Below are 24,104 nucleotides of genomic sequence, written 5' to 3' on the forward strand. Positions count from 1 at the left end.
GGTTGACAAAACTGCCCGCTTAAATTTTTCAACTCTCCCCAACATGTGCAAAACGGAGACACTAAAATGGAAACATACACATATCTCTTGGTTGGGAAGGATTAACGCCTTCAAAATGACCATATTACCCAAAATCCTATACATCTTTCGCATGCTTCCCCTAAAGATAGCACAACCCCTACTCAAGACCCTACAAACCACGTGTAATGCCTTTATATGGGACAATAAAAGACCTAGGATCCCTGCCAAACTCCTGTACGCACAAGTCAAACAAGGGGGTGTGGGGTTACCGAATATAGCCCAATACTACAAAGCGTCGGCGCTAACAGCCGGGATCCTACTACACTCCCCTAAAGGAGAGTTGAGCTGGGTAGATATGGAGAACAAACAGGTTCAGGGAGGGAACATGGTTGACACCCTGTGGACACCCAAACACCTGAGAACCCCTGGACTAGCCCTGTACCCAACCACCACTCTCACACTTAGCATCTGGGACACGTTCATGTCCTCGCTAGGATGTAAAACCTTGTATCACGTCAGGGCACCACTATCGGCTTTAAAAGCCACATCACCGCACCTACCTCTAACTAGGTGGGTTAAAGCGGGTATCACCAACATACAACACTTGCTGGAGGACAGGGAGGTTATGCAGTTCACTGACATACAGGCGAAATGGCACCTACCACCGGAGGAACTATTCACATTCCTCAGACTTAAAGGTACCATACTGACTCATGTACATAAGCACGACAATACCCGTGAGAAAATCCCTTCAACTGAGGGAATCATAGAAAGATGCTGGGCCGCACCAGGCAAACCCAAGTCTATCTCCCTCTGCTATAAAATGTGGGAAGAAGTGGTCCCTCATCAAACTCCCCCGTGTAAAAAACAGTGGGAGGAAGATTGCTCCCTCAATTTATCCACTGAGGATTGGGTTCAGGCTCTCAATGGTCTCTCTAAACTCACTAAATGCTACACACACATTGAAGCACATAGAAAACTGCTCTACAGATGGTATATGACGCCGCTAAGACTACACAAAATTTACCCTACTGTGCTGCCAACGTGTTGGAGGTGCTCCAAGGAGATTGGGTCATTTTTCCATATATGGTGGTCATGCCCAGTGATTCAGCCCCTCTGGACAGAAGTCCGGGGTTTGCTGGAGTCGCTGGGCGTAGGGAGCCTAACTCCGAATCCTCAAATGTACCTCCTGCTTATATTCCCAACCAGGATTCCTAGGGAACACAAGCAAATAAGTGCTCTCATACTACTAGCTGCTAGGAATCTTATAGCAATTAACTGGAAATCACAAGCCTGCCCATCCAAGTCTCAGTTGTGGGACAAGATCCAACAGTATCAGATCTATGAGAGCATGACAACGCACCAAAGTGCAGAAACACAACGGTTCGAAACCGCATGGCAACCATGGCGGACAATGTATGCTAGAGTATTGACCAAACAAAACACATAACAAATGTTCAGAGGTACGATAGATAACAATACCGACGGACCCCAACGGTCGTCTGGGATGACCCCAACACACATTTGAACCGAGGTATTACCCAGGAGGTTGGGGGTGACTACTCCGGTAGATAACTTATCAGGTTAATACCAATATATATGGCCATACCAAGAGATGTAAGAACGCTGGCCCACCACTGTTTAACCCTACCTACCCCTCTACCCCTCTTTGCCTTGTAGGCCTTAGCTTCCCTATTACCACCCCACTGTGTCATCACAAATTGTATGGCAATGCATAATTTGTATTTAACTTCTGTATAACAAGTTCGCATATTGTATAACTTGCTGAGACATGTAACCTCGTACCCCCCTTCCTCTCTTTTCTGTACCCCATAACTTGCAAAACAATAAAAAGTTATATGAAAAAAAAAATAAAATATATATTATAAGAGGGGGAAATTTAACAATAAATGAGACATTTACAAAAAAAAACTGACAGGAACAATATGTTGAAGAGGAACCTGCTTAAACGAACTTACAGTCTATGGTATTCTACTATTTTTAATCTTCCCAACAATTTGTTTAGTGAATAAAATCTATTTCTTTTGAAAAAAAAAAAAAAAAAACATTTATTGAATAATGTTAAAAATCGACCAACGTTTCAGTCCCCATTCAGGACTTTCTTCAGGGTCTAAATAACAGGACAACCTGTTATTGTCCTGTCATTTAGACCCTGAAGAAAGTCCCGAATGGGGACTGAAACGCTGGTCGATTTTTTTTTTTTTTTTTAATTCTTTATTTTTATTGTGCATCGATTGACATACATGCATATGATGCCATGACGGCAGCGGTAATCATAATAGGAACATACATCAAAATATTGTGCCATGGCATGTGAGTATTCTGCACTTTTTTTTTTAGAAATAATGAAACAGGCTTAACTTTGGATCTAAAGGTAAGATCTGAATAATTATACATTTATAAAACATAAGGTTTTGCTTGGAGCATGGTATATGCTAGGTAGGTGCTAGGTACAGTTAAGGTAAACATAGTATATCATGCCAGGGTTAACATTGGATTTTGTAGTGTTACATGCTCATTCATCTGCGGACTATAATTAAGTAGTGATAATAACATAGCTTAACTATGCAGAGAGATAATACATCTAGACTTAGTGATTGGTTATCGCTTAGCAGTAGCCAACAAGCTGGGGTGGTTCTAGCACTATCCATTGAAAAAGCCGCTGTGCCGGAGAAACGCGTCTGGAAGGACTGAGGGCTGATCACTGCAAGCCAGCATCTAGGGCACACTTACCTATTGTATCCAGCAAGGCAACATCAAGCTGCTGATCCGGGACGCCGTGAGCAATACAAGGTCTGCCTTAACATGCACTTTGCAAATCAGCCGATAGACATATGCCAATGAAGTTTTTTCTGTCATTAATTTATGAAAACCTTTTACTTGAACTTTTAGAAATTGATTTCAGCAAAGAGCTAAATAAAGCAAGTTTTATTTTTTAATTCATTTTTGACTATTTCTTAAGCATTTCAATAATACAGAGTTTCATTAATTATATATGTATATATTTTTTTTTTTCTCTGCATATATTTTTTTCATATATTAAACTCTATTGTGGAGTGTTGCTACTGAAGAGAATACCTGGGATAAAGAAATTTGCACAGACCAAAATTGGACTTTATTACTGAGTCTGTTGCATCTAATACAGAAGATCTATAATTGATTCTATTTTTTGCTATTTGTGACAGATTAGTGTTTGACTATCAAGGAAAGATAGGTTCATCCACATTACTGTAGTAATAGAGACTGCAGTTAAAGGTTAAGGGTATAACCTGCTTCTATTGTATATTATATATTTTTCTAATAGGTTGTTAGGTTCCCTATTTGTATACCCTTCCATTCCAATCAATAATTCAGCGCTCCACTTCTTCAACATTTGGTTCTAGCACTAATCAGCGTGGGGCTGGGTACCGACATCAACGAGTTAGAGACACTTGAATCAGTATTGGGTGCACAATGGAGTTGCTCTGCGAGTGAGCAATACACTGTCACTGTGTTTATCACAGTATGACAATCAGTGGGAGTTATGCCTGCTGTATGGAGTGACTGCCTAAAATGCCCAAGTATATCGCTGGGTATATAATTAATGCGGTTGATGCAGGCAGAATGTTACCAATGTCCGATAACGTTGCGTCCGTTGGAAGCTGTCTGTTACTTCAAATGAGGGAATCTGGGGCTGATGGGCGCAAGACTTAAAGGCTATAGCAAGAAAGTTATATAACAGTCAAACAGTGGAAGATGGAGGCATATTGAGTGCGGGTGACAGTGGGCACCTTGCCTGTCAAGGAGTCTCAGTCTCAGCGGGGCCATCCGATACCTCGTCTAAGCCGGGTGTTTCCCCTCGGTGGCGGTTGTTGCAGCCGGTTGGAGCCTTTGGTCGGTGGCTTGGTCGTGTGAGCCAGTTCCGTCACATGGGCAGTGGTTCCTAGGATAGCTGTGGGTTTACGGCAGTGTTCCACTGTGGCACCTGTCGGCCTCTTTCTGCGCAGTGGCTTCCCTACCTGTGGATTACCACTTCTCCAAAGGGTGGCAAAGCTGCCTCTGTTCGGAGGTAGGGTGGCTCACCGCTGGTTTCGGGCTGCGGTTCGAAGGCTTTTGTCGGGTCGCCCACCTCCTTCCCCCGTCATTCGAACTGCGCCGTGGCTCCATTCTGTAGCTGTGGGTTGTTGCACAGCCTCTTTTGGGGGTGTTGCAGGTGTAACCTCCTCGGCAGTGCCCCCTCGGCGATAGATTTTTTGCCCAAAAGGCAGCGAATAGGCATCAAGCCTTATCTCGAGTGAGGGTAGTGGGGGGCTGTTTAGGTAGTCACACGTGGCGCCCACCATGTTTTTCTCTGCTGGTCTGGTAGTGCAGGTCATGCACTTTCGCGTTTACTGCTCGGTCGCAGGTTGTGGTCGCCGGGATATCCCTCACCGGCAGGGGGGGGGGGAGAAGAGTGTACCAGGGAGCCCTCCGGGTGAGTGGGCTGCAGTCCGTGTAGGGAGCGGCCGCCTCCCTCGCACTGTCTGAGTAGGCCTCTTCTAGGCCTCAGGTTGTCCCCGGAGAGAAGCCGCCGGTTGCGGTCGAGAAACCCGTCGCTTGTTGCCGCCTTCTGAGGCTTTCTTCTCTGGGTCGCAGAGCTGTCTAGTTTTGAGGCTTTTGCCCTGATTTTGGCTTGTTTTGAGCGATTCACTACGGAGCTCCTCTGATATGCGACCGTCTAGCATGGCCGCTCCTACTGGAACATTGGTCGATTTTTTTACATTATTCAATAATTTTTATTTTTTTTAAGACCGGTGAGCAGCCATTCCTTTTTGCTATTTGTGTCTATTGGAGTTCTGGCGCATGTACCCGGCGTTGGAATTAATTAAGCGTGAGTGCAAGGTTATATATATATATATATATATATATATATATATATATATATATATATATATATATATATATATATATATATATATATATATATATAAATGAAATAAAGCTCCTGCACTCCGACTAAGTAACAATTCAATACCAATTCTTCATCCAATTTATTATATATATATATATATATATATATATTTATATATATATATATATATATATATATATATATATATAAAGGTTTTCAGGAATCCGTTCCCCCACATTCCTCTCAGAGATTACCAATAGCCATCCAACTTTTCATCCTTATCGGACCTATTAGATCTACAACCATTCAATTATACTACCAAGTCGGCCATTACCAGCCATGCACATTGCCTTTTATGCCTTTCTCAGGCCAGAGAATCCACTACCATCAACACCACTCAGACAGATCATTGTCTTTAACGATCCCACGTACGTAAACACATATATCATTACCTATTGGCTCTACCACATTCCGAAACGAGTCAACACGCACCAACAGTAGAGATAACATACTATCCTACCCACAACAAATGGTGTCCACTTTTGGTCCTAGATTCCTACCTTCAAAATCCTTCCAGGAATTAAATACTGTAATGCATTTAAGGAAATGTCTGGTTAATTTGTATATATTTGTTGACTGTATTAAATCTTTGATTATTAATTTTTGCCCTCTTTATTTACAGGCCTACCGTATCGTCGGTCTCGGCACACCACAACCGACTTGCTCCCTTTATACTATCCTACGCTTATGCTGGATCCTTACTCCATATACGGCTATTTGCCCCTTACACAAATATTTATATATATATATATATATATATATATATATGCACTGCATAGCTATATTGTATACAAATGTGTGTTAAATAAAATCAAGCACACAGTTATTAAGTTGAGTTATTAAGATGACTAAATAGCTGAGCTGGATATTAGCTTATTTTGAGAACTTTTCTTACTCTTCTACAATTGCTTGAATTTTACTATACCATGGGCAATTCATACTAATTATATTTAAAGATAAATCAATCCAGGCACTCAGTAGTAAAGCTGAAACTGGCTGCCGCAAGCCTCCTTATTGTGGCACCAAAAAGTTAAAACTCACCTCACCTGACTCATTTTATTCAGAGCATTAAAGGATTTCAAATAAGGGTGGATCTTAGATAACAAGGTATAAAATATGAATGAATAATTTCACCATCACAACTAGATAAACATTAAAAATACACTCATGAACCAAAACACTAAAACCACCTCCCTAATATCATGTAGCCTCCTCGTGCAGAGCGGCCTCCATAATCTTTCTGAATGTGTACTCTGATATCTTGCACAAAGACATTAGTAGCAGATCCTTTAAGTCCAGTACATCCACAGATACTCAAATGGATTCAGATCTGTGGAATTTGGAGACCACTGCAACACCTTGAACACTTTGTCATGTTTCTCAAACCATTCCTGAACAATTTTTGAAGAGTGGCAGGGTGCATTATCCTGCTGAAAAGAGGCCACTGCCATCAGGGAACACCATTGCTATGAAGGAGTGTACATGGTCTGCAACAATCTCTAAGAATGTGATACATGTCAAAGTAACATGAACATGAATGCCAGGCCCCAAGGTTTCTAAGCAGTGCATCATACCATCTCTGCCCCAGGTAAATGAGGCACACACACCTGGCCATCCACCTGATTTAAAAGTAAATGTAATTCATCAGACCAGGCAACGTTCTACCATTGCTCCATGGTCAGTTCTGACGCTCACGTCCCAACTGAAGGTGCTTTTGGTAGTGGACAGGTGTCATCATGGGCACTCTGACCAGTCTGTAGCTACGCAGCCCCATACACAGCAAACTGAGGTGCACTGTGTGTCTTTTGGCACCTTTTTTATCATGGTCAGCATTAAGTTTTTCAACAATTTGAGGTACAGTAGCTCTTCTGTGTGAAGGCTAGTCTTTGCTCCTCACATGCATAATTGAGCCTTGGGCACCCATGACCCTGATGCCAGTTCATCGGTTGTCTTTCCTTGCACCGCTTTTGGTAGGTACTAACCACTACATACAAGTAACAACCCACAAGACTTGTTGTTTTGAAGATGATCTGACACATTTTTTCCTGCTTCCAACACATGAAATTCAAGGACCGACTGTTCACTTGCTGCCTAATATACCTCAATCCTTGAAAGGTGCCATTGTAACAATATAATCAATGTTATTAACTTCACCTTTACATTTAATTAAATAAATTAGGTAACTGCTGCTACACTTCACAAAACCTATAATATTATACTATTTGCCATAAACTGTAGATTTAAAGGACCACTATAGTCATGCAGACCACTGTGATGAAACTACCCTGTTTTTTTGGTACTTTGACTTTTTTATTTTTGGTAGTTGAAACTACCAAACACCGACCACCCCCCTGGCTCATTAACTTCAAAGAGAACAGTGGATTAAGTGCTCTCCTGTGTGGCATCTTGTTTGCACAAAAGGAGGCAGCGGGACTTGGTCATCAAGTGTCTGGAACTAAAATCGGACACTCGACTTCCCGAACACCGGTCAAATTTTGCGAAAGCCTGCTTCCTTTCCCAGACGAGCCAGGAGAGCGTTTTGTTTCCACAAACTAGGCAAACAAACGCTACTATGAGCCAGGGGGTACTGTTCGTGGATTTGTTCGGTTTTCAGACTTTCCGAAATAGACTGACCGCACACCCTAAACCGATGGAACTATTTCTGGGCAGGAACCTCGTGTGTGGTCGGTCATACTTAGACCTCCATGAAATTCCTAAACCCCTGAACTGATCTGTCAGATTTTTGGATATGTTGGATATGTTGATCATGGGGCTTTTATGTGTTTTGGAGTACTTTTGAAGTTTAATGGAAAAAGTTTTTTTCTGCCTGGAGATAATTGAGGTATTACAGTATCTGACTCAATTATCTCCCAGGCAGAAAAGAGGGATTGTATGGTATGTAGGGAAGTGTCATACTTTGTAACCTTGTTGCTATTGGTTTGTAACTTTGTGTTGTAGTCCCCCACAAGGTCCATGTGGGAGTGCCCCTTGCATGGGGACTTGCATAAAAGCCAAGTGTGGCCCCATTAAAATTAATTCCTGTTGTATCCTTTATCTAGACTAGGCTGATGTTTGGGTAACTGTATACTTGCTGGGGAGAAACTGCTTGGATGCTGCATTCGTCATGGAACCGTTCAAAATCTACACCCGAACAGCTAGCTATAATCATTCAGGCTTCAGCAGTTCGGGAAGAAAATAGGCAAACGGGTATCTACAATACCAGTGTTCGTAACAACCACTTCATCTCAATGAAGTCATCTGGATGCAGTGGTCCAATCATGTTAACTCTTCAATGTGAAACATCCCACAAGACTTGCCATTTTTGAGATGCTCTGACCCATTTTTCTTGCTTCCAACACATGAAATTAAAGAACTGACTGTTCACTTGCTTCCTGTTTTGCAGAAACAGCAATGTTTACATGGAAGAGTTAAATACACCTCTAATCGCTGTCTTTGGTTAGTATCGCAACATGATTATTTCCCCACAGTCAGCCACAAGGCCATGCCTCCCAACATACCTGATTTTGGCAGAACAGTCCTGATTTTTGGGTCTTGTCCCACTGCCCCTACTTTGTTCCCAAAAAGTATAGTGTGAGTGCCTATTAGATGCACCTCATCAGATACACTCAAGGCACTATGACCCTGAAGAGAGCACTGAAACAGTCCTCCATTCATGGTTGCCTCTCAGTGGGCCGGCCAGGTTGATTGACAGGTAGTTTGGTATTCAATCACACAAGGCTGGCCATGTGTCAAGTTAAAAGTCACTAAGCCATTCTACTGCAATCGTTGTCTAGGTATTCACTCAGATGGTCTCCCAGAAACCATTTGATCAGCCCCTATGGGAAAGCACATGACTAGCTGAGATCACCAAGTATGATGTATGCAGACAAGAGCAGCACGGCGAGGGAGTAAATGTAAGTCTTACCTTTTAAACAGTCACATCAAGGGGGCGGACACCTATAGCTAACACTATAGTGGTAAGAATTTTTTTTTATATTCCTAGTGCTTTAGTTTTCCTTTAGAAGAATGTGAAACTGGCTGTGTGAGTGCAAAAAACACATGTCAAACTGCCATATTTAAAAGGACCCAATGAAGCGGTTTGGATGCCATGTCCTCATTTTAACCCTGCAAGTAAAATAGTGCTGCTCTGCACGAATGAAGGCACCTCTAATATTTGTCATTCTGACAAATACTAGAGGTGCTTCCTCTTAAATAACTCAGCACAGCACAGGCCGCCCAATGCTCTTCTTTGGGAAAGCACTGGAACATCTGAAAGAATCAAATCTGACAGTCCCAGCCAAGGAGATGGGGCCAGCCATATAGACAGCAGGGCAACGTGGGATATATGGTAAATAATACACATTTGTATTCCTAACGCTATACCATCTCAATTTATACAAGGTGTTACTATTATCAATGGAAACAAAATAACTTGTAAATAATATGTGAGGTATTGATGTTCTATCTGAAGATCTGGGGATAAAAAGGGAAGACAGGATTTGATTATATCACAAATCTGATACACATAATCTTTCTACCTAATCTTATCTCTCAATAAATCCGCTCTAGGTATATATTCCACTATTCTTTTTGCTTTCATCACACTTTTTTTATAACCTCTGGCTACTAAATGAATGACAACCTCCCTTTGATAATGCATATCCCTAGTGAAATAATGTTTCAGTCAAATGAATATCCCTTTTGGTATGCCTTTAAACAGTTTCCTAAAACGTGCCTGATTTAGTGAATAAACATGGTGGCAAACAATCTCCACAGACAAAAGAAATGGCAGTAGAATGGCTCAGTGACTTTTAACTTGACACATGGTCAGCCTTGTGTGACTGCATACCAGGCTACCTGTAAATCATCCTGGCCAGTCCACTGAGAGGCAACCATGTATGGAGGACTGTTTCAGTGCTCTCTTCAGGGTCCTAGTGCCTTGAGTGTAGCGCAAGTGCGCCTGATGAGGTGCATCTACACTTTTTGGGAACAAAGTCGGGGCAGCGGGACTAGACCCAAAATTCAGGACTGTTCTACCAAAATCAGGTATGTTGGGAAGCATGGCCTTGTGGCTGAATGTGAAAAAAAAATCATATTGCACTGTTCAAACAGCTTCTAGAAAGTCGTTTTCAAAATAGAGCGAGTGAGGGCTGTTATAAGAGCCTATATACACCTCTACAAGGTGCAGTTACAGCATATAGTAGCACGGATGATCTCTAAATATGTCATAAGAAATCATCAACAATATATATATATATATATACATATAATGTATTTAATAAAAAAGTAAAAACTCAGAGGTTGATCTAATCCATGTTGCTTCTTTAGCAAAGCTATGATATATTTCTGCTTGAGTGATGTTGAAATACATGCAGGCATGCAGTCCACACATGAAATGATAACATTGCACATAGCACGGTGTGAGATCTATTCTATTTGCAAATGTCTGTTCTCCGATTATGCACACCGTATAAAGATCTCTCCTGTTGGTCTATTAAAAGGTGGCTCATCCAACTACTAATCTGCTTTCATGCTTCTGACTGAAATCCTCTTTCACTCCAATCCACAATGCTTCTGTTCATGTGCAAGTAAAATACTGTACGTGTTTAAGAAATAATTCCTCATTGACAATGGGCCTATTTGGAATAAGTACAAAGCACCCATTTTAAACTAAATTGTGACCGAATGCATCAACACATTTTAGTTCACTTGTTTTTTTTTGGCAAGCGAACAATAATTGGAAGTACTATCTGCCCACTGGAAATCCTAGCAACCAGCAGGAAAATAGGTGAAAAACCATCGGCAGTGCAAGGATTAACATGTAATGGTATGACCCACCCTTTTATTATGAGGGAGGTTTTTAACCTCCACCAGCCATGCAGCGATTGGGGGTGGGGGAATCTAATAAACACAGAGGAGCCAGCCATTGCTTCCCAGTTGCTAGAAAGGTCCTCAAGGCAATAGTCACCCTCCACAATAATTATAAGACTGCCGATCCCCCTCCCAATAATAATAGTAAGGGAGGCCCAAACAATATATCTAATACCTGTAAAAACAAAATCTGAATTTTCTTTCTTCTTGCATCTTTTTTTCTTGAGCCCCAAAAAAGGTAAAAAACAAATAATTCAATTCACACAAAAACCCTTGTTTTCATATTTTATTATTAGACACTTATGGTCTCCCCATTTATTTAAATCAGTAAACCACACCAGATGCCCACGGGAGAGGGGAGTGGAATAGGTCCAACCCATTATTTTGCAGGCCTTGTGCCTTTCTAGCAACTGGGCAGCAATGGCTTACTGTTTAGTAGATATACTTCCACCCCTAGCATTACAGGTGGGGACATAAAGGGGTTTGAAACCTCCCCAGTAAGCTCTTTTTTAAATTTTACACTTTTTTAATGTAGCGGCTAGCTAGCACATGCTGTCCAGCTGCCACATGATAAACCCTTGCACCTTCGAGGAATTCTGAATTATTTGCCCGTTGGCAGGGAATAGTAAAAAAAAATTAAAATCTGGATTAGGATTTGAAGCATTCTGGGTCCTAATTTTAACAATCCCGGACCATATTCTAGTCGTCTGGCATCGTTCTGTCCAGCTGAAATCTACATCAAATTCATGCTTGTTCAGAGCCTGGTCTTTAAAATCCAGACATAGATAAAGGAAACTATAGCGTTAGGAATACAAACTGGATCCCTAACACTGAAGTAAGTGCCTATCTCTCACATACTGGCCCCTCCATCCACAAACTCTTTACTTAGTTAATTTCAGATCCCTTTACATTGCAGCGTTCAGGAGACAGAGACACCACACCTAGACCACTTCATTGAGATGAAGTGGTCTGGGTGCCCATATTGTCCCTTTAAATTGTGTGAACAACATCTGGATTGTGCATTCAAAATGGCCCCACACAGTGCCGGATAATTTTGTCCAATTCAGTATTTGGCCATTCTGACTTTAAGGAAATACCCTGTCCTGTCCTGTCTTCAAAATAAAATAAAATAGAGCACAGCAACAGGTGTTTAATAATAATTATGGGCCCTAGGCCTACATTTGATTATTTGAATGAACCTAACTAAATAAATACCATATATTAAAGATGTGAACATGAATCAATATTGGTAGTAAAAGCTGAACGTATTGGATTTCATTGTGGTCTACATATAGTCACACCGCTTGTTCATGTAGTATAGTCATCACGTCAACATAGGGCAACACATGTACCCCTGGGCAGGCATTATTATTATTATTATTATTATTATGATATTTATAGAGCGCCGTCAAATTCCGCAGCGCTTTACAATGGGTGGACGAACAGACATGTAGTTGTAACCAGACAAGTTGGACACAGAGGAACAGAGGGGTTGAGGGCCCTGCTCAATGAGCTTACATGCTAGAGGGAGTGGGGTAAAATTACACAAAAGGTAAGGATAGTATTAGACTAGTGACAGTTGCAGAAGAGGAATCAGTTGGGAGCTATTAACAGTTTAATTGATACGCTTTTATGAAGAAGTGGGTTTTTAACGATTTTTTGAAGGAGTGGAGACTGGGTGAGCATCTAACGGACGAGGGAAGCGAGTTCCACAGGAACGGTGCAGCCCTCGAGAAATCTTGAAGGCGAGCATCAGAGGTGGGAGTACGGACAGAAGATAGACGTAAGTCTTCAGCAGATCGTAAGGGCCTAGATGGGACATACTTGTGTATAAGGGAGGTTAGATAGGTGGGAGCAGCATTATGTAGAGATTTGAAAGCAAAAACCAGAATTTTAAATTGAGCTCTATATTTTATAGGAAGCCAATGTAGGGACTGACAGAAGGGTGAGGCATGGGAGGTGCGGGCGGACAGGAAGATGTGCTTCGCCGCCGCATTCATTATGGACTGTAACGGCGCAAGTTGGGAGCACATAAGACCACTGAGAAGTGGATTACAGTAGTCAAGGCGAGAAAGGACAGTGGAATGGACCAACACCTTAGTCGCATCTGGCGTTAAGTAGGGGCGGATGCGCGCAATGTTTTTGAGATGGAAATGACAGGATTTGGCGATAGATTGAACATGAGGCTTGAAGGTTAGGTCGGAGTCAAAGAGAACACCTAGGCAGCGAGCCTGCGTGGTGGAGCTGATGGTTGCACCGTGGAGGGAGACAGACACAGGAGTAACAACACTTGAGGGAGGAAAGATCAGAATTTCAGTTTTGGTCAAGTTTAGTTTAAGGAAGTGGGCAGCCATCCAGTTAGAAACAGCAGAGAGGCAGTCAGAGACACTAGTCAAGAGGGACGGGGAGAGATCAGGATAGGACAGGTAGATTTGCGTGTCATCTGCATAGAAATGATATTGGAAGCCAAAGGAGCTAATGAGTTTACCAAGGGAGGCAGTATAGATGGAGAACAGTAAGGGACCAAGGACTGAACCTTGGGGGACACCAACAGAGAGGAGTTAGGGAGAAGAAGCAGATCCAGAGAAATTACCTATAATGGTCATGTAAATGTTTTAAATTACCTTTAATGAACCTCAGAATCAAGAAAGGTTGATTTGTCTCAATTGCAATAATGAAATCTAGAGCTCTAGACTTGTAACGCTGAAGCCTATAGAGGTACTAAAGTTGGTAGCAGATCAATCAGGACTGCTTGAGAGGCGTGTTAAAGAAAAAGAGGGGCCCAGAAAAGACAGAATAATTTTGGCTAGGTGGTAGTATAATGTATAATTTGCAAAATTGCCTATGTGAAGTCTATGCATTGTAATATGAAAATAATGGCCACAGATAAACTTGCTTATGTTAAGCCATGTTGCCTCAATCCTTTTAGAAATATTTTATGCAAAATCTGGATCTATGAAAACTGATGTGTAAAATGTAGGCTTATGTAGCTAAATGTGAAGAAATAAATGATTTTTCTAATTCTGTTATGGCTTTTCATGTAAGCAAATCACAAGGTCCTAGCTAGCAATAGTGACATACAGAGGCTGTTTTAATTTACTTTTAAATGGTTATTCCAAGCATCATGACCTCTTCAGTGAATTAAAATGGTTATGGTGCCTGGAGCGTTTTGCTATTATACACTAGTTTGACCCCTCTTCTTTCTGAGCTGTATCTCCACCTCTAGCAGAGTCATTGTGGTGTCATCAGCTAGCATGGAAGTGGGGATCTAGGCTGGGTAATGTCAATTCTATGCAAATTTAATTGCACAGTCATGGTCAGCTAATGTGCTTAGCCAATGAATGACAACAGCTAGGCTAATGGTTTCTGTAGAGCTGCTGAAGCCGAATGCACGCCACCAGACCACCATGGGACATTGGAGACCGGCACAGCCCTAGATATGGGGGTTTGATCTTTTACCAAGAAACTGCGCCAGGGTACTTCTGGCATTGAATTGTTGATTTTGTTTCCATAAATATGACCACTTAAGCAACACTGCACTTCACCACTCACCACTCTATTACAGCTTTTGATTTGGGAGCAGACATGTGCAATTTAAAACCAAAACAAAACATTCTTGAAAGAGTAAGTTGCACAATTACTTTATTAACAATCACCAGTAAATGTCACGTAAAATACAGGCACTCTGGTTATTTCACACTGAAGTAAAAAGAACTGTTCAATATGCCAAACTATTAACACTGAAAGATGCATTCACTAAACTCAGAAATGCAGCAATATAAAGCGTATAGGCAAATCGTAGGCAAAAGTATCTGATCTGGAAAAATTTGTCAACGTAGCTATAGTCACGACTCAATGTTTCCATTCAGATTCCCATGTACTACATTTCAGAGTTTAGTAAATAACACTGGCATATATTTCCACTACTATTTCAAATAATTCCCCTCAGACCAATTATCTAGTCTCACAGCTAGGACCCTATCCTCAACAAGCCTCTACAAACAGAGCTGGAATCTATAGATTTGCCTTGTCTCTCTCCAAGGGAGTCCTACCTGTGTGAGGAGAATATTGCTTTTAGTAAGATAGGCTGGACAGCAGACAGGTGCTGAAAGCTTCACAGAGTGCAGCAGGCAGGGGATACCAACAGCATGTATTTCCAGTGTGAGTCGGATCCTGTGTTTGAGGAGGGCAATGTGATTTGTTGAGCTTGATGTATTGCTTGTAGTAAAACCGGATAGGTAGCAGACAGGTCCTGAAAGCTTCACAGAGAGCTGCAGGCAGCAGATATGAGCAGCTGAATGACAGACACAAGCACAATGCAATGTCCAGCCTCTTAGCTTCCTCTATAAAACACACAGACAGACAGAAAGATGATTACCCTTAATACAACTGCATGTATGTAAACTGCCACACAAAGGCAAGAATCGGTAAGACAGCCTAGAAAACAATCATGTCTACTACTAGTGCTATGGATATATCTAGACATGGATTGTTATCTCATCTGCTACATGCAATCACTGTACAACAGCCTGATAATCACAAGGAAACTCAAAGACAGTGTATACTGCTATAGTACATAATGAGTATCCCTGAACTGATACGCAGTAACAGTGACATGATCCAGATAAATACAGACATGCAATCATTCTAGAACACTGGCAGTAGTCATGGCAACATCACGGGCACTGACCTCTCTCACCAGGTTACCACGGTTACCTTGGAAGCACAGCCCTCCCTGAGTGACATCCGCAGCCTGACAGATACCCACCCTCCAGCACACACGGCTAGCTGCAAATCGGTAGGAGGGCCAGGAGGGCCACACGGTTATATATCCAATCACTATTTAAAGCTGCGGCTGGAGAGCCACCGATTAGAGGAGGGAGCTGCCTGTCTGGACAGAGAGAGGTGTACACATCCTTATTAAATCAGCCATTCCTGCTCACACACAGAACCATGCACATATTATGAGAGCCTGCACACTCTTCGAGGATAGTCAACCATCACAGGCATTTATTGGACATGAAAAAATGGCAATATGTTGCATGTTGATGATCTGCAATGACATGTCTGAATTTTTTTTATAGTATTTTATATATAATGTTTGACTTTATAACTAGGAATGTATTGGGAAGCAACTAAAAAAACAAACAAAACATAGTAGTAAAAAGAAGGCATTATATCTAAAAAACAAAACCCAACCAAACTGATATTTTTGTTTTACATGGCATTTAAATTGTTAAGTTCACTGCCCTGTAAAGTTGTGTTGACAGGTTGGGGGTTATGTATAAAAAGATCCCAGTTTTTCATGCTGGGTTTCTGGCACATTACCTATTTTTTGTCACCTATTTATCCCATCTTTTTGTCCTATTCTATTTAATTTTTTTTTTTGGTTCACAGATTTATTGGTTCTCCGGTGTTATAAAAGAAGCACAAAAATAATTTGTCTTTTTTTTTTTATTATTATTTATTTCTAGTGAGAGACAGGTTATTTGATTTGTTGTGTGTTTCTGTACCACTGCTTGTGCTAAGTATAGCGTTTGGCTGCAGTTTGCTGCATAAATAAACCCTAGTTAAATTAAGTCTGGTAGGTATTTTATTTAACTCTTTGAAGAAAAATAAATATTCTAAAATATGGTAGTGGTGGTGCTTGTAATGTGTTTAAATGCCTTTGATTTTTTTTTGACAATTTCGTGTTTATTAAATATTTTTTTTTTGTAGTAGTACAAACAAGAGGTAAAGGGCTCAGAGAAGGATGTTCCCCTGCTGGGTCAATGACTTCCTCTGCTATGAGCAGACCATGTAGCTGTAAGTTAGCATAGCTGTATAGAGGGAGGAAAGTATGGGGAGTTTAACTGTCTCTTATGTGTGCTGTTTGTAAAAGAGTGAGCAGGTGTTTGATCATGTGGTGTAGGGAAAGAGGACATTGGAGAGATATAGCGAAGTAGAGAGAGAAGATAAGAGGTGTGTGAAGATAGTGTGCGCGCAACACTGGCATGCGGGCCACCGCCCAGCCCCATATAGGACCTCCCCGAGCCCGCCTCTCGCTCCTAAATGCAAACGGCAGGATCAGACCTTGGGGGTGTCTGCTACATGGGCTGTTTATGTTCAGGAGCCGGTCAGATCATCGGCAGTGCCCCTGGTGGATCCCCTATAGGGTTACGTAAATGAAAAAAGACTACGGGGGGCTGCGGAAGCGCCCGGGCGTAGCCACGAAGTTATGCCATATGCCAGCGTACGTATTGCAGGGATTCATAAAGGCTATTCCCAGGGGCATCAGGGTTAGGCTATGATATTTGGGAGCCAGAGCCTGGGGGCGTTAGAGTGCAGATAGGGGGCAAGCGTTCGTGGGGGTATGATATGGGAACTTGGTGTCAGTACGGGCTGCTAGGCAGTCAACCTTCCCCCACTCAGTCTGTCGACCCCAGTACATGCCTATGATATGTTACCGCCCCCGCCCTCATATCATATGCAACCCGTCTTCCCTCCCAAGAACATTCACCCGTCATTGGGTGAGATAGCTCAAAAATTGCAAACCATCAAAAATCAAAACAACAGAGACATGCAGTGTAAAAGGTTTGCTTGTTCAGCCAGAGTGACAGACAGCATTTTCACTAATGAGGAAGCAATAATGATGAAAAAAGGAAATAAAATAAATAAATACATTTAAAAAGATAAATAAAAAAAATTGCTAACTTCAAATAACCAAGGTAAGTAAGGCAGTAATAATCCTGGCAAATACGGGGAGTGAAAATGAACTCTGCCCTCCAGAGGGATGGGGAGCTGCTGATCACTGTGAGTGTCCCAAAGTTAGCAGTAGGAAACCTCGCACCCGTTGGCCCAACCACTAATCGGTCTCTGCAATTGGCAGCCCAACGTGGCAGCATGGGTCTCCGCCTGTGTGCATAAAGCCCCATGGCATCTCCTCATCCGGGTATGTCCCATGCCCCCCCCCCCCACTGGAAATGCCACCAAGACACCTGTGGGAATGTCCAGGTCTGGACAGCAGAGCTAAGAGACCCCGTTGGGCAGTCCTCGCAACCCAAGTCCCCCATTTCCATCCAATTAGGGTGTGCAAGCCCCAGTCACCTGTGGTGGTGGTCTCCAGCTCCATACTACTCAGCTCGGGCTCACTCTTCCGATCTTTGCGGGGTTGCTCGGCCTGTCTCCCTAGAGGGGGAACCCGCTGTCGTTCTTTTGCGGGAGCCGGATGTTTGCTCCCTTGGTGGCAAAGTAGTGGGATGTAGTGTACAATTCTGCACCTTTTTGCACGGAAAGCCCAGGGTCTGCAGGAACTCCGGGACATCCTCTGGGGTCTTAATCAAGGCCCAAGTATCCCCTGATCTATCCCCACCTGTATGTGATCCTGCGGTCCCGCAAGAGTTATGTGACTGAGCGCAGGGCCCTCCTGGCGTCCAGTGTGATGGGCGACAGTTCCTAGTACAGGCTCATAGAGGCATTCTGAAACTGCCAAACCTGCCTGTCTCTCGCTTTCAGCATTATCCTTTCCTTTTGTTGGAATGAGTGGAGTGCTCTATGTGCTCTGTCTAGCTGGACCTCACCAAGCGTGTCGTTGCCCATTATGGTAGTGAAGAGGGCTTGCAGAATGGCTTCCAGGGGTTCGTTCTGGGGGATTTCAGATAGGCTGCGGATCCTGATGTTACTGCAGCGCCCCCCTGTTATCCAAATCTTCCAACTGGCACCTGAGGTCAAGAAGCATGTTGCCTTGCCTTGTGTTTGCCAGTTCAGCAGTCTCATGGAAGTGTTCAGAGCGTGTGTTGGAGGCTTCCAGTGAGGTGACCCTCTCCTCTAGTGCCGCAATGTCTCTCCGGATGCCGGTCAGTTCTGTACAGATTGTGGCAGTCAGGGAGGCCTCAAGTGCAGTAGCATCCGCTTTAGAGAACATGGCGGCTTGGATCGACTGCAGATCAGTGTGGAGCTGCGACATAGGGTAAGCTGCCTCAGTGTCCCCCATGTGTGAAGTTCCCAGGCTGGAGGGAGTGGACATGGATCCTGCGGGGTTAGAGGATGCAAGGCCCTTGTGGCCCACGAGGTCTGCTGGGGCTGAAAGAAAGCCATCCATCGGGCCGGTTTAGGCGGGCTCAACCGGGTGACGGGAGGCGCGGGGAGCTCCAGACCTCCTTGTTCGTCCCATTCCGAACCGGGGTCACCGCTAATTGCTGCTATTGTCGGGTAGGGATGGCGGGAGCGATTAGCTTATGCTGCCATCTTGACCGTGCGTCAGACCATGCAGCTAAATGCCTTTGATTGTAGTGGTTTTGCCTTAGCTTAGTCTTGCAGTGTAGCAACTAATGCCACCTCTGCAGACGCATTTAGGGGAAGCTGTTTTTTTTCACAATGAAGATTGGTCACTCACAATACAGACTGGAAGGGAAGGAGAGTTTTGTTTTCCTCATGGTGGAATGGTGAGTGGGTCATCAGCTGCAATGCCCACTCACTTTTTCCATTTAAAAAAAAAAAAAAAAAAAATCCCCTTCTTTCTTCAAAAAAAGTACTCCTGCTACTGCTCCTCTTTTTTAAAATGCCTTTCATTGTATTGCTTTCACCCTGCCTGACTGAGTCTACCTGTGTGGCTACTACTGCTACCTCCGCAGACGCATTGGGTAAAGCCTGAGAGGGCATTGAATGTTTTCTCACTGAAGTAAGGTCTCTTCTTTTTCTTAGTCTGTAACGTGTGATAGTCCACCAGTATGGAAACAATAGTGGCCTATCAACTTTTACTAACTGCGTGTGTTGAGGTAGCAATAATAGTCACACGGCGAGGCAAAACAACTACTATGAAAGGCATTTGAATAAATGGGGAGCATCAGCAGATTTATGTAATTTATGTAAATGTGGATGTTTCAGAAATTAAAAGGAAAAAGTGAGTGAGTCATGAATTACTATTCTACCTATTTTTATTTTATTTTTTAAATCCCCTTTTCTTAACCCCTTAAGGACAGAGCTTCAGAAGCTTGACTTACGCTTAATGACACAAGCAATTTTTGCATTTTCTTGCTGTTTGCGTTCAACTGCAATTTGCATCTCTCTCATTTATTGCACCGACACATATTATATACTGTTTTTTAAAGGACAGAAAGGGCTTTAATTTGATATAACATATATATATATAAATGCTTACTTATTATAAAAAAAATACAGAAAAATGCAAAAAAAATGAAAAATATTGTTTTTTTTTACAGTTTTTGCAATCATAATGTGTGCATAATTAGTGCAGGTTAAGGAAAGTAATTAAAAATAAATTCATTTATTTGTTCTGATTTACAGAATATATAATGTGTCTGGGATTTTAAGTTTTTTTTGGTAGTTACAGGTCACAAAGCACAAGGAGTAAAATAAAATTTTAATGTGGAGCGATTTTAGAATTTGGTATGTTTGTCTTGTAAGCCTAATAGCCATAAAATAAAACAAAATTGCCACACAAAAGTATATATTTATATAAAGTAGACATCACAGGCTATTTACCTAAGGTTGTTTTGACACTTTCTACGTAGCCATTTTACCGCCAACCTCTGCTAAATATTGGAGTAAAATTGTGTTTTTGGGGGGTTTTCGCACACAAACGTATAACAAAGAACTTCTCATGTGTATTTTGTAAAGTTGGTGTGTGCTATTCCTGTACAAAGTTTTATTATGTGTTCAGTTACTTCTGCTGAGTACAACGGTACCCCCATTGTATGTCTTTGGCACTATTTTGTGAAGCTACAGTGCCATATAGGAGACCTGTCCTTTTCAGTATTCACAGTAGAATTTTGAGAGACGGATTTAATGAGCCTATGCTTCCATTTGGGGTATTATAACAGTTTGACTGTTCAAAAACCCCAACAAAGGCCTACCATTTGTAAAAGTAGACACTCCAGGGTATCTCATAAGGTGCATATTGTGCCTTAACATGCCCCCATTTTTTTACCATTACATGCCAAAGTATGTGGTAAAAAATAATTTTGTGCATTTTTTACATACGGATTGCATTTTTGCTGGGCATTTTGTATATTTCATATGTGCCACTAAGTTCAAACCCCCCAAATTATGCTCAGCTAAGTCTTCTGAGTAAAAGGACACCCCCATTGTATGTCTATGGCACTATTTCGTGAAGCTACAGTGCCATACAGGAGACCTGTCCTTTTCAGTATTCACAGTAGAATTTTGAGAGACGGATTTAATGAGCCTATGCTTCCATTTGGGGTATTATAACAGTTTGACTGTTCAAAAACCCCCACAAAGGCCTACCATTTGTAAAAGTAGACACTCCAGGGTATCTCATAAGGTGCATATTGTGCCTTAACATGCCCCCATTTTTTTACCATTACATGCCAAAGTATGTGGTAAAAAATAATTTTGTGCATTTTTTACATACGGATTGCATTTTTGCTGGGCATTTTGTATATTTCATATGTGCCACTAAGTTCAAACCCCCCAAATTATGCTCAGCTAAGTCTTCTGAGTAAAAGGACACCCCCATTGTATGTCTATGGCACTATTTCGTGAAGCTACAGTGCCATACAGGAGACCTGTCCTTTTCAGTATTCACAGTAGAATTTTGAGAGACGGATTTAATGAGCCTATGCTTCCATTTGGGGTATTATAACAGTTTGACTGTTCAAAAACCCCCACAAAGGCCTACCATTTGTAAAAGTAGACACTCCAGGGTATCTCATAAGGTGCATATTGTGCCTTAACATGCCCCCATTTTTTTACCATTACATGCCAAAGTATGTGGTAAAAAAAAAATTTGTGCATTTTTTACATACGGATTGCATTTTTGCTGGGCATTTTGTATATTTCATATGTGCCACTAAGTTCAAACCCCCCAAATTATGCTCAGCTAAGTCTTCTGAGTAAAAAGACATCCCCAATGAATGTCTTTGGCACTATTTTGTGAAGCTACAGTGGCATATTGGAAACCAAGCCACATCAGTTTTTACAGAACTTTGAATTTTGACGCTGGGCCTATGTGCAATTTCCAAGCATCTTCGTAAGTTTTAAATTCAAACTACCCCACAAAGGCCTACCATTTCTTAAAGTAGACACCCCAGGGTATTTCAAAAGGCATATTTTGAACCTTAGCGTGGGATAATTTTTCCGCTAGCTTGTACCAGGTGTAGTGGTAATAAGCGTTTTTTCTGCCTTTTTGACACACAAAGTGAGTTTGCACAGTATATTTTGCAAACCTTATGTGTACCACCACTCTATAATACTTTATATGTTGCTCAGCTAAGTCGGCTGAGTACAAAAATACCCCCGTATGTACCTTTGCCAGGTATATGTGGACATCGGAGGGGCACATTTGGGACACAGCCATTCCATTTTTTTTCAAACTTTAAATTTTTACGCTGTGCCCGTGTCCCATTTTAGAGTATTTTACCAGGCTATATAATCCAAATACCCCATAAAGCCATACCATTTCTTAAAGAAGACATCCCAGGGTATTTCAAAAGGCATATTTTGAAAATTAGTGTGGGATCATTTTTCCGCTAGCTTGTACCAGGTGTAGTGGTAATAAGCGTTTTTTCTGCCTTTTTGACACACAAAGTGAGTTTGCACAGTATATTTTGCAAACCTTATGTGTACCACCACTCTATAATACTTTATATGTTGCTCAGCTATGTCGGCTGAGTACAAAAATACCCCCGTATGTACCTTTGCCAGGTATATGTGGACATCGGAGGGGCACATTTGGGACACAGCCATTCCATTTTTTTTCAAACTTTAAATTTTTACGCTGTGCCCATGTCCCATTTTAGAGTATTTTACCAGGCTATATAATCCAAATACCCCATAAAGCCATACCATTTCTTAAAGAAGACATCCCAGGGTATTTCAAAAGGCATATTTTGAACCTTAGCGTGGGATCATTTTTCCGCTAGCTTGTACCAGGTGTAGTGGTAATGAGCGTTATTAAATTAATTTTGTAACTTTTTAAAACTTTTTTTACTTTTTAAAACTATTTTTTAAACTTTTGTTTTGCTTATTCATTTTTTTAAAGTTTCCTAAACTTTCGTAAAACTTTTTTTTTACAGATTTAACATTTTTCTAAGCTTTTTCTTTTACCGTTAACCCCTAACTAGCAGTAAGCAGCACTAACAGTAAATTCCCCATTTTCCCATAACTCCCACCCACCCCAGCTAGCAAAATATTTAATTATACAATATTTAAATTAGTTAATTAAATTAATTTAACCCCTTAAGGTTAAAAAATAAATAAAAGTTAATCGTCAGGGGTTAAAAAAAAATTAGATCACAGTATAATACTGTGATCTGTATTTTGATCACTGTAGGCAGTGATAGACTGGCAGGTAAGGGGTTAATTTTTATTTGGACTGGGTAAAGGGTTTATTTTTTTTTTATTTTTTACTTAAACGTTATTAAAACTTTTTTTTTTACTTAATTTTTTAACTTTTTAAAGCTTATTTTAAAACTTTTTTTAACGTTAACCCCTAGTTAGCCTAACACTAAATCCCCCAATTCCCCACTAACTTCCACCCTCCCCAGCTAGCTAAATTTATCATTTTAAAATATTTAAATTAATTAATAAAATAAATTTAACCCCTGAGGGTTAAAAAAAAAAAGAATTAACCCTCAGGGGTTAAAAAAAAAATCAGATCATATTAAAATGTAATCCCTGCCAATTGATCACTGTAGTCAGTGATCAATTGGCAGGGAAGGGGTTACTTTTTTATTAATATGGGTAAAGGGGGGTGGGATTTTAATTTAACTTTTTTTTTTTTAACACCAGGGGGCAGGATCATCACTGATCCGGCTCCCTGCACTTCACAGTGAACCCGGAAGTGCAGGGAGGCGGAGGTGAGTATACAGAGCACATGTGCCCGCTCTGACATGCTGTCAGAGCGGGCACATGAGCTGGGACAGCCCGATCCGGTGCTCCCGGTCTGCCTCTAATGCAGAGGCAGACCGGAGCACCATTAACCCCACGATCGCCGCGATTGCGGCGATCTGGGGTTAATTTTACCGCGTGACGGACGAGGTCCGTCACCCGTCGTTAAGGGCATCCCCAGGATGACGGACCTCGTCCGTCACCCGTCGTGAAGGGGTTAAATTAATTTACTCCTGCTTCTGCTAGAGCTCTGATTTTTAAACAGAAAGATAGTCACTCATGCTACAGACTGGATGTGTGGGAAAGCAGTGTTATCAAATTGGAAGGGATGAGTAGGTTGCCAATTGCCCACTGACTTTTTATTTTTTTAAACATTCCCTTGCTGCTGCTGCTGCTGCTGCTGCTGCTG

General features: G+C 41.7%; 1 protein-coding gene across 1 annotated transcript in view; it reads right to left on the reverse strand.

Moving 5' to 3' along the window:
- The window catches only part of WDR17 (WD repeat domain 17), a 110,583-nt gene extending 94,987 nt beyond the window's left edge, over positions 1 to 15,596 (reverse strand). Inside the window, exons 1-2 of the mRNA XM_063458160.1 lie at positions 15,534 to 15,596; positions 14,896 to 15,186 (exon numbers count right to left, since the gene is read on the reverse strand). The gene's annotated coding sequence lies outside the window, so the exon portion shown is untranslated. The remainder of the gene's footprint in view (positions 1 to 14,895; positions 15,187 to 15,533) is intronic.
- Between the last annotated feature and the right edge of the window lie 8,508 nt (positions 15,597 to 24,104).

Source organism: Pelobates fuscus, chromosome 6, assembly GCF_036172605.1.
Source record: "Pelobates fuscus isolate aPelFus1 chromosome 6, aPelFus1.pri, whole genome shotgun sequence".
NCBI classification, from domain to species: domain Eukaryota; kingdom Metazoa; phylum Chordata; class Amphibia; order Anura; family Pelobatidae; genus Pelobates; species Pelobates fuscus.